This window comes from Silurus aristotelis, assembly GCF_946808225.1.
Source record: "Silurus aristotelis genome assembly, chromosome: 21".
Taxonomy (NCBI): Eukaryota; Metazoa; Chordata; class Actinopteri; order Siluriformes; family Siluridae; genus Silurus; species Silurus aristotelis.
This window is the reverse complement of record NC_139594.1, coordinates 14,663,985-14,684,899: the sequence shown is the minus strand read 5'-3', so window position 1 is coordinate 14,684,899 and position 20,915 is coordinate 14,663,985. Positions and strand designations below refer to the sequence as shown.

At 39.6% G+C, this 20,915-nt stretch overlaps 1 protein-coding gene across 2 annotated transcripts in view; it reads right to left on the bottom strand.

The window, feature by feature from the left end:
* hpca (hippocalcin) overlaps window positions 1-20,037 on the bottom strand; it is a 52,445-nt gene extending 32,408 nt beyond the window's left edge. The window contains exon 1 of one of the 2 annotated variants that reach the window (XM_083523845.1): window positions 19,676-20,037. The gene's annotated coding sequence lies outside the window, so the exon portion shown is untranslated. The remainder of the gene's footprint in view (window positions 1-19,675) is intronic. The other variant, XM_083523846.1, reaches the window with a different exon arrangement.
* Between the last annotated feature and the right edge of the window lie 878 nt (window positions 20,038-20,915).

The window sequence follows — 20,915 nt, the reverse complement described above, 5'->3', positions numbered from 1 at the left end:
GACGGTTGTGCCGAATTAAATCACTAAATATTTTAAATTAAGTAACTCGCACATCGAAATATTTCCATACATATTCGAATACACAATTATTAACACCCTTAATAAATATGACTAGATTGTAACACTCAAAATTATAGTACAGCATGCTATTACAGGAAAATAAAACTAAACTAGCTGGAAACTAGAAACTCTTACTAGCTTCAAACGGTTTCTCAGATTTCAAGTATAAAGGTATCTGTAATAGCACAAAAAACACAACATTTGCAAGAACTCTGGCTTTAATAATACATGTATTACACATCAAATGTCAAAGAATTCAAGTGTTGTCATGAAAAATTCATTCTTGGAGACCAATCAAACAGGTCTCAGGCTGACAACTGAGCTCATAGGATCATAACAACAGTACTTCTTTGCATCTCTGATGAGCCCTGATGCTGTCTACTGTTTGGTTTTTAATGATTATTTGGGTGAAATGTTTCTCATTGCTATGACTATGTTCCCTGCAGATTTCACAAAAGTGATCACTGTTAAATAGCAGACAATTATCATATCACAGCTGGCACAATAGAGATGAACCACTATGGTCTTTGAAGCCACAATTTGACTTTCAAAAGCACAAATACCAGATTGTCATTTATTTTCTACAGAGTTTAGAGCAATGCATGTGGCCTTTGAAGGCATTAATAATCGCCACTCTGTTCAGGACAAGGCAAACTGCCCCAAATATCTCTGTTGCCTTTCAGCAAATTACATATGAGTCACCACTCTAGATAATTTTTTACATTTGCAACATTTTACACTAATATGATATGACTTTTAGCCAATGACATGTCAGCACTAAACACAGCCAAGCAGGACACAAAACCATGACGCTAGCATGGGCATCCTAATGTCTTGCATTTAGGCCCTGCTAGCATCCATTCACAGTTAATTGACATCTAATGTCTTGCCTTTAGACCCTGCTAGCATCCATTTACTGTTAACTACATTAGCTTTTTTTTTGTGCAAATTAAAAAAAAGTAATAGTGACCGGTTTCTGTTATTACCTTCTCACTAGTGAGCACATCAGTTAAATGAAGCTGCTAGGTGCAAAAAATATATATATATATAATTTATTTATATAAAATATTTTGTTCATTAATCAATTGTTTTAAAAAAAATTCACCATGATGCACACATCTGGCAATTTAAACTGTCCGTATGGAAACAGCTACTTTTTTGTTTGGTGTTCTAATGATTTACATAATTTAAAACACCATAATTAATTGTTACATAAATATTTTGTCATCATGATCAATGTTGAGGATGGTTTCACTAATGATAAACATGCATTTGCATAAAGTATCCATATTTGTCCATGCCCATGTTAATTAGAATATACAAAACTGTCTCCATTACTTCATTTCTTATTAATATGATATTAAACATAGTCAGTAAAATATGTTATGTATGTTATATCACCATGAATAACACTTCCCGGGAATCATGAAAATGCAATATTACCCAAAGGATCAGCACCAGAATCACTAAAAACATCACAAATATTTAAAAATAAATATATTACATGTGCTTCAGAAAAGGAATTCTATTAATATCAATAAATGTTGAAGTAAATCATTGTTTTTGATGCATTTCTGTAAAAACCATATTATTCACTACCATGCCAATTTTGTTACTGTGATATAGAACCAACACCTTGCGAAACTAAGAATGTTAATATCTTGTTGCTATAAGTGACATTTTCTTTGCCGTCATTATTTTGTCCTAAGGGAATGCAAACTTTTCACGCTATTGCTTTCCAACATTTGCTGAGGTCCCATTTTCCCTTCAGGGTGCCAGTCTGCTGCCTGATATGTTGTGACTGCCCACTGCTCTACAGAGGTAAGACATAAACACATCCATCATCACCCTGCATCCTAGTGAAGATTCCTGTGGCTTCCGACACGTTGCATGTCTTCATGTAGCCTGAGGTCGTGACTCGGCTTTGAGAGGAGCAAGGTAAACTCAGAGGGACAACACTACAGTTTCATATATTAAAATAGTACATTCCTTTTAAATCAATTTTGGAACAACAATGGCAATTCTATTGTGTTCGCGTCACATTTTGATTAGTGACCAAAAGATGACTATGAGAACACCAGAAGAATCTGCTTATACATTTAGTTATGTTAAGCAACTTAGAACAAGGCACCAATAGTGGCAATAATGAAGTTCCTCACTATCAGACTGGATGCATTTCTCTATAAAATTGCAGAAATTATATTTCTGTCATCTTCCGAATTCATTCTGCGTCTACCAACATGAGTTAAATCATCAATAAAGATTAATGACCCTTTTCCACAAGCAGCCATTCAAGCACAAGCAATGACTGATGAGCTTTTATGTTCTGTATTATGAGCAGGTCCTATTTTTGTTCCTCCACAATTTGGTCTATTTATCATTTAGGTAATCTCTTTGTGGCTCATCTCTGTATTTCTTTGCAAATTCCGATCTGATCTACTGATGAGTAGTTTGCATCTCCTAGTATGAACACCACATTTCTGTTCTCGAGGTTTTCTTCAAACGTTCAAAAATTCTGTCATCAAATGCTGTTGGTTTCCTTAGCCTACCTGTTCCATTCATGTTGCTGGTATACCTGTTTAAGTGATATACAGTTTTTAGCCTATTTTATTAAATGCATTAGCATTTACTATTCTATAATGAAATGAGTAATAGAGCTGCATACACATCTATATCTTTTGCAGGTATCCCCGTACTTCTTTCCTCTTTATCTGAATTGGGCTCCTGAGGGTTTTGACCTTTTTCTGTCATCCATAATTTTAATTTGGATTCAGCTCTCCATACTGGCGTGACGACACTCCAGGTCTTGTCAGTTCTCCTATTGGATACCCTGAAGGCTGAAGTGACGTCACCCAACCCCTGCCCCTCCTTTCTGAGTGTATGAGTGAGGGAGCTTCTCTGTGCTGTGGGTGCACACTCAGAGGCCCGACCAGGTTCATTGACGGTGACATGGCCATTTTTTTTTCTGCGTGAATGCCCCATGCCACCCCCCAGCAAGATGCCCATGTTGCCTTTGTCTAAATCTGCCAATCTGCTGTGTGCTTGACCAGTTAAGTTTTCATCCACTCATAAATAAAAATAAACGACTGATTTTGCAAAATGTAGTTAAGTAAGTTATTTGACTTTGTAATGTGGTGAGGTTAAAGAAAAAGTCTCCCGAAATGGAAATATTTGAGTAAAGTACAGATATGCAAAAAACCCTACTTAAGTACAATAACAAATTGCATTTACTTTGTCACTGTGCACCACTGCTCATAAACAGCTGGTCATGTTGGTTTATCATTGTTATACAGTCTTAACAGGCAAAACCCAGTGCTGAAAACAAAAGTAGTCATTCAGACCAAACAAATTACTGTTTAAACAGTCAGTCTAGCAGGGAATGTCTAGGCAACAAGAAAACATCTATTTCAAATATGTTCCAATATTTTGGCTGAGTGGATTCAAACAAAAGGTGCATTGCTTCAAGTCTTGTAAAATACCAGGATGTAAATATCAGCAAAATAAAAGTTGATATATCTTTCGATCACGAACATAAATGCATTTAGTATACAGTAAAAGCAAAAGAATTGGCTTTGCCGTTCCAACAGTTTTAAAAGGACTGAGTCATTGCATCTACTCTCTTCAGAATAAATTATATTTGGAAGAAATATATGTTAGACGTTCAAAAAAACACATTTAAAGTTTCTTAAGTTCATTGGCCTTTAAATACAGTCTATTTCTGTAGCCTAAATGACAGCAATTCTCATTCTGTATCTCCGAGTCTATAAATAGAGGCCCTCCAATAAAGACCAGATTCAGTATATAATTATTATAATTCATGAAAAATAAATTCACAAATGTCTTGGCCAATGATCTACATTGACCTACAGTAAGCTAACAGTATTTATTAGAATAATTTTGCCACCATAAGTGTACCTTCTGCAGAGTAAATGCTAGACATATAAGCTAGCATGGCGTAGGGGATTTCTAACAAGATGTTTAAACAATGTTCATAAAAGTTTGCTTTTTCACTGCAAAAGCTGATCTAACACTGGCTAATCTGTAAAAATTGTCTACAGTTTATAGTTTAAATAAATGCTAATAATCTTTGTAAACATCATAACTCATAGACTTTACTAGTATTAAACAGACAGCCTGGACTAGCCTGACAAAATCTGGCACATTTACTTCAGAAGTCATAGGCGTTCATCCTCCTTAATTTGGTATAGTAGTTAAATAAGATAACATTATTTATAAGTGATATTCATAATTTTTACTGCTAGTGCTAACCTACTACAGTGGAACCCGGTTATGTCGATGTCCTAGGGGGTTGCCAAAAAACATGAGATAACCGATGATCGAGATAAACGAAAATCAATATGGCGGCAGTATATTAACGTGCTTGAAATTTCTTTATGTACATGATGTGCGTTAATAAATAAGAATGTGCATGCACGTGTTTTTGGAGAGGTTTTTTACACAACAGCGTTGCCGCGATTTGTTTGATGAAGGCATGCTATAAAAATGTACATACATGTTTGTTAACAGTCAGGAATCCACCTGCCACGCCCCCTTCAGCGCCCCCTTCGGCGTGGCAGGTGCTTTCTCGGCCGCTTTCTCTGAAGCTCTCGGCTTCAATCGCGTACATATGGTGCTCGTTTAGCATCATCACCAGCTCCTATTTAAACTTCCACACTCTCACTGTCCATTATTGTTGGTATATGTTGGTTCACGGCGGTCGTTGTTATCGCTCATGCGTATCCCGGTACGAGTCTTCCCACCGGCACTCTCTCAACGGCTGCGCTTTTCTTCCCAAAGCGCATCGCAGATTCCCCACCGATCCTGCCGTTGTTCATTCTATGCTTTTGCTTTTGCATCCCACGTTCCGCACCGCGCTCCTACCAAGCGCGGCTTTCGCCTCCTGTTCATCGCATAACATTTAACAACAAAAGGCATATGTGCACTAAATAACAGCAGAGATTCACCAGTATACAATACAACACCTGTAGCATCTGTAAGGCTTGATTTTTCCACAGTTCTTCTGCGGCTGCACCGAGATAACCGACGTTAAATGGCAAATCTTTCCCCTCTTGTGCTCGAGATATCAGGGTTCGGCGACATAAAAAAGTCAACATAACCGTTAAAAAATGCTAAGACAAAGAATTTGCCGGTTCCACTTCAAAAATTGTCGACTTAATAGGGTTGTCGAGTTAACCGAGGTCGAGATAAGTGGGTTCCACTGTATTAGGAAAGTTTATAACCTATGCTAATGCTAGCCACATAGACAACGGATTAATATGCAACAACATAAAGAGTATTCATAAACTTTCATACTCTTAACTGCTAATGTAAACCAAAAAGCAAAAACGATGTCATCTGACAAGAAAGTTTGCGAGGAATTCTGTCGCTACGGGCTATTGGAGTTTTGCAGGTGTAAATTCGTATTAGTTGACAGCTCTCAATGTGCCAGCTTGCAATTAGAACACAATTAGCATTCAGCAGCAATGTTGATCTTATTAGTGAAGCAGCTGATCAGATTTAGCTTGCAAAGCCATCTGCCAGTCAGTAGCAGAAAAACAGCAACTTTTTAACGCAAATGTGGCAAAAGCATCGCAGGTGATCCTTTGACAAAAATGAAATAGTTTTATATTTAAAAAGTCGAGCATGTCATCTTGCCAAAAGTAAAGGCAAATTATGCAAAGTAATGGATTACAGCAGTCGTCTGCAAAAGGTTAATTTGCTCTCCTGGGTATGTCATGTCACAGTAAAAGACAGCACGATGCATGCGTGGCAGTTACTTCTTTTTTTTATCAATAAGCCTTTTTTTTCATTTGATCATTCATTTAATCCACGTAGAGCTGAATAGGTAAGCTCGGAAACAGGGCAAGCTGTTCTGACTCACCATTATTTCTGTCAGAACAATTTATCAATAAAAAGCAATCCAATTGATTTTCAAGACCTGTGTGTGCTGTGTGACTCAGTCTGTGACGACATGCCTGGACTTGTACATTTTGGTGTGTGTGTGTGTGTGTGTGTGTGTGTGTGTGTGTGTGTGTGTGTGTGTGTGTGTGTGTGTGTGTGTGTTTCTTTTTAAATTTATTCTCAATTCCTTGAATTTTTTTATTATTTAAATGCTGTTCTTTTTGTAAACATATTTGTTGATGGTGGACAGCAGTGTTTGGACCACCTTGAGCACAAGATCCCATTCTACAATCACCACAATCACAGCATTTCAAGTGTGAAATATACCTTATTTCTTATTCCAAAAGACTTGGCAGATTGAGAGGACTCTCTGGCATACATGTGCTGGGTCAAGTGTATAGAGGTCAAGGACAACAGATCTTTCACTTCCTCTTGCTCTTATTAAAACAGAACTCCTGTGCCAAGACCTACAGCGCTGACTCTCATGGCCACCCCACCCCGAGTCGGACACAACGACCTTGGCTGGAGCCAGGCCGGTCTGACAAAACACACTTTTTCCTCATACCTGAAGAAGCACATCTAAGATGGCAGTCATGCTCTCCACACTGTGAAATGAAGATTTATGGTGTATAGTAATAGAAGAGCTGCAAATAAATTCAGAAGTGGCCCAGATTCACTGTGGTCACATCTAAAATGATGTATATACCTTGCACTGGTGAGGAAACTGATGAAGTTTTTAATATCACAGCTATTATGGGAGGACAGTTTACATCAATTCCCTGCTACAGTATAATTTCTATAGTAAAGGCTAATTCTAATTGGACTTTAGTTATGACACTAGGCATGTTCTAAGCTTAATATAACTATGAAAAATGAAAAATGAAAATGAATGAAAAATTTGATTGTTAATTATGAGGAATTGTTCTATAGAAATGTATATAACCCAGCCATTAGGGGGGCACAAGCCAGTGCACTCTTAGTGCCGGTCCCAAGCCCGGGTAAATGGGGAGGGTTGCGTTAGGAAGGGCATCCAGCGTAAAACGTGCCAAATCAAATATGCGGATCACAAATGAGAATTTCATACCGGATCGGTCGAGGCCCGGGTTAACAACGACCGCCACAGGTATCGTTAGCCGACAGGGTACCGGTGGAAATTGGGCTACTGTTGGCCGAAGGAGGAGAAGGAGAGGAGGAAGACGTCTACAGAGACGGCAGGAAAAGGAGCAGTGTAGAAGAGTGGAGGTTCGGGTTGGTACTTTAAATGTTGGTACTATGACTGGTAAAGGGAGAGAGGTAGCTGATATGATGGAGAGGAGAAAGGTAGATATGTTGTGTGTTCAGGAGACCAAGTGGAAAGGGAGTAAGGCCAGGAACATTGGAGGTGGGTTTAAACTGTTTTATCATGGTGTGGATGGAAAGAGAAATGGTGTAGGGGTGATTCTGAAGGAAGAGTACAGTAAGAGTGTAGTGGAGGTGAAGAGAGTTTCTGATAGGGTGATGATCGTGAAGGTGGAGGTTGAAGGGATGATGATAAATGTCATCAGTGCCTATGCTCCACAAGTTGGCTGTGAGATGGAGGAGAAGGAAAGATTCTGGAGTGAATTAGATGAAGTGGTAGATGGTGTACCTAGGAAAGAACGATTGGTGATTGGGGCAGACTTTAATGGGCATGTAGGTGAAGGGAACAGAGGTGATGAGGAGGTGATGGGTAGGTATGGTTTTAAGGAGAGGAATGTGGAAGGGCAGATGGTGGTAGATTTTGCTAAAAGGATGGAAATGGCAGTGGTGAACACGTATTTTAAGAAGAAGGAGGATCATAGGGTGACGTATAAGAGTGGAGGAAGGTGCACACAGGTGGATTATGTTCTGTGTAGGAGATGCAACCTGAAGGAGATTGGAGACTATAAGGTGTTGGCGGGGGACAGTGTAGCTAGACAGCATCGGATGGTGGTCTGTAGTATGGTTTTGGAGGCGAAGAAGAAGAGGAGGAAAGTAAGGATTGAAAGAAGAATAAGATGGTGGAAACTGAAGGAGGAAGAGTGTAGTGTGAGGTTCAGGGAAGAGGTCAGACAGGGGCTTGGTGGTGGTGAAGAGGTGCCGGATGATTGGGCAACTACTGCAGGAGTGATGAGGGAGGCAGCTAGAAAAGTACTTGGTGTGACATCTGGAAATAGAAAGCAAGACAAGGAGACGTGGTGGTGGAATGAGAAAGTGCAGGAGAGCATTAGGGGAAAGAGGTTGGCAAAACAGAAGTGGGATCGACAGAGTGATGAGAAAAGTAGGCAGGAGTACAAGGAGATGCGGCAGCAGGTAAAAAGGGATGTGGCGAAAGCCAAGGAAAAGGCACATGAGGAGCTGTATAAGAGGTTGGACACTAAGGAAGGAGAAAAGGATTTATACCGATTGGCCAGGCAGAGGGACCGAGCTGGGAAGGATGTACTGCAAGTTAGAGCAATAAAGGATGGAGAGGGAAATGTGTTGACTAATGAGGAGAGTGTGTTGAGAAGATGGAGGGAGTATTTTGAGCAGCTGATGAATGAGGAAAATCAGAGAGAGAGAAGGTTGGAGGATGTGGAGTTGGTGAAGCAGGATGTAGATAGGATTAGTAAGGAGGAAGTGAGAGCAGCGATTAAGAGGATGAAGAATGGAAAGTCGGTTGGACCAGATGACATACCGGTAGAAGCGTGGAGATGTTTAGGAGAGATGGCAGTGGAGTTTTTAACCAGATTGTTTAACAGGACTCTGGAAGGGAAGAGGATGCCTGAGGAATGGAGAAGGAGTGTGCTGGTACCGATCTTTAAGCATAAGGGAGATGTGCAGACCTGCAGTAACTACAGGGGAATTAAGTTGATCAGTCACACCATGAAGTTATGGGAAAGAGTAGTGGAAGCCAGGCTGAGAGAAGAGGTGACCATCTGTGAGCAACAGTATGGTTTCATACCGAGGAAGAGCACAACAGATGCCTTATTTGCTTTGAGGATGTTGATGGAGAAGTATAGAGAAGGACAGAAGGAGCTGCATTGTGTATTTGTGGATTTAGAGAAAGCGTACGACAGGGTGCCGAGAGAGTTGTGGTATTGTATGAGGAAGTCAGGTGTGTCAGAGAAGTATGTGAGGGTGGTGCAGGACATGTATGAGGACAGTGTGACGGCAGTGAAGTGTGCAGTAGGTACGACAGACTGGTTCAGGGTGAAGGTTGGACTGCATCAAGGATCGGCCCTGAGCCCTTTCCTGTTTGCAGTGGTGATGGACAGGTTGACGGACGAGGTCAGACAGGAGTCTCCCTGGACTATGATGTTTGCAGATGATATTGTGATTTGTGGTGAGAGTAGAGAGCAGGTTGAGAAGAGCCTGGAGAGGTGGAGATATGCGCTGGAGAGAAGGGGAATGAAAGTCAGTAGGAGTAAGACAGAGTACATGTGTGTGAATGAGAGGGAGGGCAGTGGAGTGATGCGGTTGCAGGGAGAAGAGGTGGAGAAGGTGGAGGAGTTCAGGTACCTGGGGTCAACAGTGCAAAGTAATGGAGAGTGTGTTAGAGAAGTAAAGAAAAGAGTGCAGGCAGGGTGGAGTGGGTGGAGAAGAGTGACAGGAGTGATTTGTGATAGTAGGGTATCTGCAAGAATAAAAGGGAAAGTTTATAGGACTGTGGTGAGACCTGCGATGTTGTATGGATTAGAGACAGTGGCATTGAGTAAAAGACAGGAAGTGGAGCTGGAGGTAGCAGAGCTGAAGATGTTAAGGTTTTCGTTGGGAGTGACGAGGATGGACAAGATTAGAAATGAGTTTATTAGAGGGACAGCACATGTAGGATGTTTTGGTGACAAGGTGAGGGAGGCGAGATTGAGATGGTTTGGACATGTGCAGAGAAGGGACATGAATTATATTGGTAGAAAAATGCTGAAGATGGAGCCACCAGGTAGGAGGAAAAGAGGAAGGCCAAGGAGGAGGTTCATGGATGTGGTGAGGGAAGACATGCAGGTAGTTGGTGTGAAAGAGGCAGATGTAGAGGACAGGGTGGTATGGAGACGGATGATCCGCTGTGGCGACCCCTAATGGGAGCAGCCGAAAGAAGAAGAAGAAGTTCTATAGAAATGTATATACAGAGTTTGATGGTGAAACAAATGTTTTTTCTTTTCACTTTTAATGTCAGTATAAAAAAAAAGAATTACCCTATTTTGTAGATGATACACATTAAATGTAACTACTGATAACGGGTTAAAAACCTTATAATATGTTCTTTAAAAGGATGTTCTCCCTGTCAAATTGCTGTGCTGTATTAGGAATAAATGACTGCCATTATTGGAAAATAATCAATCACAGTTCTTTCCTTGTCATCTCCTGTGTATTTAAACAACTCAGTCAATAATAAGATTTGTCTAAAGAGATAGAGAACTTAGATTATTCATAGTGTTTTTTTTGTTTTCAGTTTTAAATACAAAAGTTTTAGACCACTTAGAGATCATTTAGAAAGTTTTCCGCATGATGCAATGTAAATACAAAGTGCGTAAAAATCCAATAAGGCTGTACAAATCAAATAACCTGGCTCACATGGAAGATTTCTCACCCACTGCAGCACAAATCTGAAGCAGTGGGTTTTTTTTTTTGCCCGCTGGCATACACAGCTGATTACTTCCCGTCCGACTGTAACTCCATCCTCCTTTAAAGGAGCACTCAGACTCCAGCTATTTTCGCATTTGAACCATCTTGTCGTGTTCTCAATCATGTTTCTGAAGAGAAGCAATCAAATGTGCTCAGCAAGTGTTAAAATTTAGAACTAGCTTAATGACAAACAGTTCTTCGGTCGATTGGAGAACAGTTAAGGGTGTGTGTGTGTGTGTGGGGGGGGGGGGGGGGGGGGTTGTAGGTTGTGGTCAGAAAATGATTTAGGACCACAATAATATGATGACTTTTGGGAAGTAAGTGCCAACAATTAGGGCAGTGATGGTCTAGCGGTTAAGACTCTAGGTTACTGATTATAAGGTTGGGGATTTAAGCCCAAGCACCACCAAACTACTACTGTTGTGCACTTAATCCGATCTGCTTCAGGGGTGATGTAATATGGCTGACCCTGTGCTCTGACCCCAGCTTTCTAAAATCGCTGTGAAAATGCAAATAAAGAATTTCACTGTGCTGTAAAGTAAATGTACAAGCATAAACACCTCACACTTTATTATGACGTAAAGTACATGCCTAATTTTAGTTCAAAGAAGTCTTTAAAACTTCACATGGCAACCCTAACCCTAGTCTTTCCACATGTTCTTTAAGATTCTTATATTAAACATAACTTGGAAATTTTACAGTCCAAATCAAATTACATTTTACACGTTATAGCACAGCAAGAGCTTTTTAAAGAAAGAAATTATGCTTTGTAAACTATTTAACCCCAAAAGCTTGGGAAACTGCATGCAACACTAGGGAAAGGGAAATAGTTGATAAAGTATGCTATATGAAACATTACAGAGCACTCTATCCCATTTCCTGTCTGGATGAGGACAGTTCTAAAAATACACACCCTCTTTCATCAGATTACAAATTGCTCACTCAGCAAGATTTTCCCCTTAACCATTATCGTGCAGTACAGTAGACAGCCTCTGTGCTGGAAGCCACTCTCACAATCCCATGCCTATGATCTCACATTCCATGTCACAGTTACTTTGGTCCACTTCTGATGTGTACACTATGATAACCTCTTTGCCTCCAAAATAATTTTGTCTACTCTAGTACTAATGTCTTTTATAGTTTCATTTATACAACCTATCCAATGTGCTAACTGGACAGAATACTATATATATATATATATATATATATATATATATATATATATATATATATATATATATATATATATATATATATATATATATAAAAAACTATGTGAAAAAAGCTATACTAAAAATGTGTACATCTACCCCAATTTAGTAGTTACTCACATAAATGCTCAGTGAGAAGTAAAAATATTTAGACATTGCGGAGTAATTGGGAGTAATGTTAGATTCAACATTCGAGAATCCCCTCAAATACAGCACACTACTGTATTTCTGTAGGAGACCCACTCAACATAAAGCCATGCAAACAACTCTGGATTTTATTTCAAGTACAGTGAGGAAAATTTACTTTTTTTATTTGATATATAAAGAAATGACCAGTCTAGAATGTTTATGGTAGGTTTATTTCAACATAGAGTGAGACAGAATATACCAATATTGTCAGAATATCTATAAAAAAAACGTAAAATTAAATAAAGGTTATACATTTATTTGTATTTGATCGAGTGAAATACATATTTGATTCTGTACAAACCAGCAAGAACTCTGACTCCCACAGACCCAAATTAGTCCTGTCCCTTTAGGAAATAACTCCTAATATCAACTTATTTTGTGTATAAAAGGCAACTGTCACAGATTCAACCTCTTCCATGCAAACTTCGCCACCACCATGGGAAAGACCAAAGAGCTGTCAAAGGACCTCATAGACAAGATTGTAGACCTGCACAAGGCTAGAATGAGCTACAAGGCCATCAGATTGTTGCCTTGGCCATATGTTTTTGTTCATTGTCATGCTGGAAGACCCATTCACCACCCATCTTGGCTGAGGCCAGAACGTTCTTACAAAAGATTCTACAGTGCATAATCTAGTTCATGTGGTGAAGTCTTCCTGTACCCTTAGCAGAGAAACAACCTTTAAGCAAAACGTTTCCTCCTCCATGTTTGACAGTGGGAATGGTGTTCTTGGGGTCATATTCTGCATTTCTTTGCCTCCAAACATGGCGATTTGAGTTGAGGCCAAATAGCTCAATTTTGGTCTCATCTGACCACATCACATTCCCAAGCTTTCTCTGAATCATTCAGGTGCTCAATGGCAAACTTCAGACGGGTCTGTTGGGAATAAATTAATACAGTTTCATGGAACAAATATTAGAATTTAGGTTGTAAATTTTGGTCAGGGTGTTTGAGAAGCCTCAAGAGAAGCCTAGGGAAGGCTTTGCTGGCCCTGACTGCCTGTCACTGATATATATGCAAGGACTAACTCTGGACAAAAAACATGCCTCAAAATCCTACATAAGAAATATATTTTCAGAATTTATAGAAAGACATAAAAGATATAAAAAAGGGACACGAATAACATGAGGAATGTGTTATATGAAAAAAATATCACATCATGAAACTATATATATATATATATATATATTCGTCTATTATCAGAAACCGATTTTGGTTCCTATCCTAGGAACATACCCTTGATGTGACACCAGTCCACCTTAGGGGATCATTCAAACATGAATATTGACACCTTGGGCAATTCAGCACATCCCAGTTTACCTACATGATTACTTTGAGAGGTAGGAGAAAAACCAAATGGAAATGGGGAGAGAAAAAGTGTAAGAGTGCCAAAGAAACCAATAGTATTTCAAGGCCGGGATCAAACTCTGTGGCAGCTAAACGACCCACTGTACCTCCATGACATAGTCCGCTGTTTTGCCATTGTTTCTGCTAAATCATTTGCCACATTAAGGTCTCATCTAAAATCATGGTGAACTATTATTCTGTGAATCTTCTAAGCTTTTTCCTGTGCACTACACATATGTATGGTCGGATGTGGTAATCGATATTACTTTTTTCATTTTACTCAATCAGCGGGGACGACCACGATTGACTTTGAGGGTACTTTGCATTGTTCGTTTGCACCGTTTCCATTTGGAAAGTGGCTCAGCATGCCAGTAAATCAATTATCATGCTCTGCATCTCTACAAAGAAAGATCTCTCTGTGTATTTTCTAAACCTTTTGCATAATTGAAAGCAGAATTTGTTTTTCCCCGTCTTTCCCGGCTCATCACTAACACGGTTTTACTCCCTGCTGGTCAAACAATCCCTGAAACCACCTTCCTCTTGGCAAACCGTAAGAGGTTCTCTTTATCTCACATGTGCCTGTGAAATACCCTTCAAACTAACAGAAAGCTGGGCATCTGACTCACTAGAATCCACTGCTGAAAAACTAATGCCTGAACACCGTAGTGTAAATGGTATGCCGATGACTAAAACAGTACAACCTGCTTAGCAAATATTAAACCTGACCTTATATGAGCCAGAAGACATATTCCTAACAAAAAAAAGAACATATCCTTATAAGCAGTAGAGGACTAAGAAGAAAGCAGAACTTAATCACAGAATGGCCCTATAGCCCATTACATGAGTAATGATCAGCTGCATGCTAATGCAGTAAATCGTATACTGTTGAGTGTGCATGCAGCATGAATGCATTAATAATACAATCTTTCGGTTTCATTTAAATATAGAGCACACTTGAAATCCTGGAGTTCTAATCAAGCCTGATTTTTATTCATGCTTCCAAAACAAAACAAAAATCTTTTTTTTTTTTTTTTTTTTTTTTTTTGCAACACAGAGAGCTCATTAGTATAAACCACAGGCACTGAGAATAATTGCTTCCCTGTCAGTACTCTCTAATAGATGGCTGAAACCTATGTTATGGAGTCTTTGGAGAGGGTAAGTGAGAGGCTCTGGGTTGGTGGTAAAAACCCACATCCACCCTTAATGCTGTCTTCAAGTACACAACACAGTCATGTCTCATAATACAAAATACATCTGCAATCATGGCTGAAGGGGGCACATGGTGGTTCTGGAAGAGACTGATTGCTCAAAAGCTTAGAACAGCTTCTAACAGGAGTAGAAGTCCACATCAAATTACCCTTTGATGCTTTGTTCTACAGTCTCTTAAAACTAGATTTGAATATATAAACACGGCCAAAAGCAATCAGACTGTCTCAATTCAGTTTATAAAGGGTCATCATACCCAGGAGTTCATGCTCATAATATAGTCTTACAGCAAATACTTTAAATGTGTGCTGGAATGACACTATTATGTAATGCATTGAAACAAAACTGAGGAATCACAAAGCGAATTAGTACTAAAACAATAAGCCCACTGAGCCTTCCAAAAAAAGAGTCTGAAGAAAAGCCCCAAAGGAAGAGTCATGACACATGGAACAAATGCTTCCTGCGTCTAATGCACGGATCCCGTAATGTAAAATGATGCTGTTAATGGGCCCCGTGCCAATACTGCAACCCCCCAATTGCTGTCATTTTCAATTGGATCCACCTTCACTTCGCTCCACTGACTTTGAAAGGAAAGCATGCAGGCTGATGAGATGCATAAAGAGCAGATACGTTGTGACAACAAATAGCTATTACATCATCAGATTTTCCGAATACCAACTGGTTTCACCTCCTACAACCTCAGAAGCACTTTGCTCACATAGATTGATGATAACGTCCTGCTTCTAAAAGTGCATCACATCGTATTTTTGATACCTAATTATGAATTTATAATGGTAATATTTGTAGTATATGGTACAATGCAGTTACTTCCTGGATTCTTCAGCCACTTTATTAGGAACACCTGTACAGTTGTCCATTTAATGCAGTTAATTATTCAGCTAATGATGCAGTAAGAAAAACAATGAATAAAATCATGTGACCTCAGTGACTTGGACCATGACATGGTTGTTAGTATTTGTGCACTTTAGATTCTGTTGACCTTCTCAGATGTTCACTGACAACAGTCTATGGAGTTAAAACAGAATGGTGCGAAATATGTGTTATAACAACTTCCACTCTTCTGGGAAGATTTTTCACATTGGAGTGCGCTCGTGGAAATTTGTGCTCATTCAGTCAAAAGGGTGTTATTAAAGGTCAGGTACTGATTTAGGTGAGTTGAGGATGCTTCATTTTCATCCCAAAGGTGTGCAACAGTTTTGAGGTCAGAGCTCTTCCCTAAGTTCTTTCACTCCAACCCCAGTAAAGCATATATTGATGGAGGTGGCTTTGTGCACAGGGGCATTATCTTGCAGGTCTCAGTTTGGGTCTCATAGTTCAATTAAAGAGAAAGTTTCATGCTACATCTTAAAAAAAAACATCCCATAAAATTGTGTGTTTCCATCATTGTAATAATAGTTTAAGCAAGAACCAAAAATATGTTCCATGAGTCCATAGAGTTTATCATTGTAATGACTTCATATGGAATAAAAAGAAATCCAACCACCTTACATTTATTCAGTAAATCTGCTGCAGTCCATGATGGTTTTATCAGAGACAGGCAACAGAGTGAACGTTTAAAGGATCTGAATGCATTAAACAGTACCCAGGCTAAAAGTCTGTATTATGCATTGATGTTTTTTTCCACAGATACTCAAAACTAGATTTGTCTGAAGAAGCACAGTCAAGCAACCAGATTTTGAGTATTATGTATCAGGGCATCAGTCAGTCTGATTACTTGCAGAGAAATATGATAATGATAATTAATATTGTAATCATTGTAACACAAACAATATTTTAGCATAGCCCGTTAGAATTCATATGTTTCATATTAAACGTAACGTAATTCTTTTATATTGCAATTGATTCTTCTTCTTTTTAATTTCAAATTTTCATTGAGATCAGGTCAACCCAGACATACTGTTACTGCTTGTGTCCTTCAATAAGGATGATATAAAGTCTAAAAAAAAGTTTAAAACAATGTAATGATCCGATAGAGATTGTCAGTGTTGATCCATACAATGTAAAAAGTTGTACCCTAAATGTTTTTGCTGTCTAATGTCCTCAGGAAGGTCTGACTTGATGCTGGTAGTTCAGGGTAGGACTGGATAGAGATGGGGGTGAGACAGCCTGATGTTGGTGCAGCATGATCACTGATGTGTTTAATAAGCATTTCAAACTAATAGGGGAAAATAATTAAACAGAATGCTTAGTGCACTTCAGGTCAGAGGTTCTCAGTATTTTTGCACCCCTTATTGTGAACTTAAATTGCTATCTTTTTTATTAACTTTATGTCAACTCAGTGGAATTATTTCATGAGCACTGGATTTATACATGAAACACCACGTAGTGCAACAGCACAGAATACAGTGAAAAAGAGACAGTCAGGGCAAAACAGTGGAAACAGGGACAATGCAAGGTGAAAGAAAATGTAAATGTCCTCTCCTCATGTGCCCTGTACATTTAAAATTTTCTTTCATCATTCACTGTCCCTGTTTACAATGTTTTAACCTGAATGTCTCTTTTGCACTGTATTCTGTACCACTGCCCTACATGTTGTTTCATGAGAAAATCGGAAAGGTAAAGTAACTGTATAGTCTAAATATTTACATTATATGGATGTTTAAATAGGTTTTATATTATATAGTTATATGTAGAATTATAATATAATACACTGACAAGACATAACTTTACGGCCACCAATCAGACATAACATTATGACCACCTTCCTAATATTGTGTTGTTTCCCTCCTTTTGCTGCCAAAACAGTTCTGACCCATCGAGCATTAACAGCATTAACTTCTTCAGCAATTTAAGCTACATGAGCTCGTCTGTTGGATCGGACCACATGAGCCAGCCTTCGCTCCCCACATGCATCAATGTGCTTCGACCGCCAATGACCCTGTTGCTTGTTCACCACTGTTCCCTCCTTGGACCAATTTTGATAGATACTGACCAATTTTGATAGATACTGACCAATTTTGATAGATACTGACCACTGAAGACCAGGAACATCCCACAAGAGCTGCACTTTTGAAGATGCTTCGACCCAGTTGTCTAGTAATCACAATTCAGACCTTATCCAACTCACTCAGATCCTAACGCTCACCCATTTTTCCTGCTTGTAACACATCAACTTTGTGGACAAAATGTTCACTTGCTACATAATATATCCCACTCACTAACAGGTGCCTTAATGAAGAGATCACTTCACCGGCCATAATTTTATAATGTCAATGTTATGCCTGATCGGTGTATGTTTATATACTTTAAATGTTTAGTTTATATGCCAATGCGTTTTATCTCTGTGTTCACATATAAAAAAAATTTCCCCCTCAAGTTGGGGGATTTCCTATATTTATTGGAGCCATAACACAGAGGGGGAAATCCAAGCTGATGCTCTTTACAGGCTACTGATCAACTGATCAATCAAACATGTTAATAATAATAAGACGTATTAATAACTTACTAATAACTTTGATTGAAGGTTCTGATTTCTACAACTACATTTGCATTAAATAAACATACCACAGCCAATTTCGAAATGCTTCCCAGACCCCCACTCCTTTTGAGAACCCTTTTGTTGTCCCCACTGTCCACTCATAATGCACACAATCCTGGGTTTGCTTTCTAAATTTACATCAGTCAATAATGGATTATTGACTTTCCTCTAAATCTTAAAGCCATTTCTTTGAACACAGTTTCTTTCGGGGTCTACAGCACCAATTCATTCTAAAACAATCCGCATCCAAAAGAATATGTTTCATATAAGAAATATTTGCAATAAAATGGAGTACTTAATTCCTGCTAAGCTTTCCATGTGGTTCATTAGGATCACGACCTTTATAATCCCGGGAGTCACAAGGAACATGTACACTTGTGCTCTGTCTGTTATGTTTTGCATGTTTTATTTGTTAGGATTTATTCTTGTCATATTTTTGTACACCATTCTTTTCACATCGGATCACATGATGTCAGGGAATGGGTCAGTCGGGGTTCTTTCCAGCCCATGAGAACACACCTGCATGCAGCTTGGTTAAGCGAAGTGTGAATAAGAATGTGCGTGCGTGCGTGCGTGCGTGCGTGCGTGTGAGAGAGAGAGAGAGAGAGAGAGAGAGAGAGAGAGAGAGAGAGAGAGAGAGAGAGAGCGTGTGTGTGTTGTCCTGTAATAGACTGGCCTCCCTATCCAGGGTGTATTCCTGCCTCGTGTCCAGCATTCACCAGATGGACATAATGTGATCAGATGTGAAAATGAATGCTTGTGTTTGTGTGTGCGTGAGAGAGATGCGTATAATGCCCTTTAATACACAGGTATTCCTGCCTTGTGTCCAGCATTCCCAGGATGGAAATCAGATTCAGATCCAGCACAACCCTCACCAAGAAAAAAACTACTGAATAACTGACTGAATGAAAGAATGAAATTAAAGGCTCTTTCGCTGTTATTCGCAAGATAACTTGAAAAACTTACAATTAGTTGGAATGCATGTCATTCTATTTCCTGATATAGGAATGCTTCATTCACAAACTAGTGGTCAGGTGGGGTGGGGGTCAAGTGAGCTCAACATGAAGAAACCTCCACCCTCTGGAGTCGCCTAATCTTCTTATGTGAGAGACTGCTGGCCACAATAAGGGGTTACATTGGTGCAACATCAGTGGGACGTTCTAATCTATCTATCTATCTATCTATCTATCTATCTATCTATCTATCTATCTATCTATCTATCTATCTAATCTAATCTAATCTAATCTAATCTATTTTTCCAACTACATGCCTGAGATTGCTGAATAGGACAAAAATAACACTCGTGCAGTCCCGTTAAAACGCTTGTATGAGAAGCTACAGTACGAGGTGGTGCGTATTCAAAACACAGACACGCACACGCGCGCGCACACACACACACACACACACACACATACGCATGCACGTACGCACGCACACATATTTATACATACATATACACAAACATACAAACACGCGCGCACGCGCGCGCGCACACACACACACACACACACACACACACAGCAAGCGCGCACACACAAGCGCGCGGTCGTTAACAATTTAACACCGCTATCAATACTGCAGATGGAGAGAGTGTGAGAGAGAGAGAGTGAGAGAGAGAGAGAGAGAGAGAGAGAGAGAGAGAGAGAATGGCTTATTTCCTTACCGTGTCCGAAAAAACCTCACCGGATTCCTCCTCTCGGCTTGTTGATGTGATCTGGACTTGGGGTGGGTTTTTATTTTGTCGTGGTGTCCTTATGAAGTGTCTCAGTGCCGCCCTGATCCTCGCACCATGTTACAACCGGGACCCTATGCTAGTACCGGCGAGGAGACAGAGACAAGAGGACAGAGGAGAGAGAAGAGAAGAGAGGAGAGGAGAGGAGAGAATGCGCTCGGCTGAACACATGCTACTGGACGAGAGCATTTAAAGCAGGGGTGGGGAGGGGGGTATCAAGGGGTGGAGGGGTGTAGCAGGGGGCAGGACTTCATAGGATGTCCTTTGAATAGGATGTCCACCTTCCCATTACTGCAAAACACCACCAGGTTTATAGACATGAGAGCAAGGCAAAGTTGCTTTATCTACATATATACACCATAAGGACAATAGTGTGTTTGTCCAGGTTTCCTCTTTGCTTTCTTGTTTCCTCCACCCTCCCAAAAAGCCTATAAAAGCTGGTTACTGAAGTGAAATGAATTTGAGATTGTGTTTGTCAGGGTGATGGCACTGAGCTATAGTTCCCATCAGTGTCTGCACCCTTACTTTATCCCAAATCATAATTCTCACTGTTCATAACACACTTGGTCTCAGATTTCCAAGTTTTCACATTTGTCTTTGTGTTCATGTTCAGATTCCTTTAAAACTTTGGGTTTGTTTCCTTTGTGTTTGTTTGCTTGAATCCACCTCCACTCATACACTATATGGACGAAGGATTGTTGACACCCGACTATAAGATTAGAATGTGTTTTTAAACATCTTATTCCTCATTGATCCTTAATTTACTCTTATAATAACCTGCACTCTCCTGAGGAGATATTCTAGATTTTGGAGTGTGCTTGTGGAGATTTGTGCTTATTCACACACAAGGGTGTAAGTAAAGTCAGGTACTGATGTTGGTGAGGTGAGGAGGCCTGGGGTGCAGGCAATATTTAAATTTACCCCAAAGGTCTTCAGTGGGGGGTTTCGTCAGAACTCTATAGAAGGAGATCTTCCACTCCTAACCATGTAAACATATCTTGGAGCTGGCTTTGTGCACAGGGGCACTATCATGCTGGAACAGGTTTGGATCTTCTATTTCAAGTGATGAAGGGAAAAATGTCTGCCTCCAACTTTGTGGGAACAATTTTTTGGAAGAACCACATGTGGCATGTGCCAACATATGTTTATCCATGTAATGTATTTAGTTTAT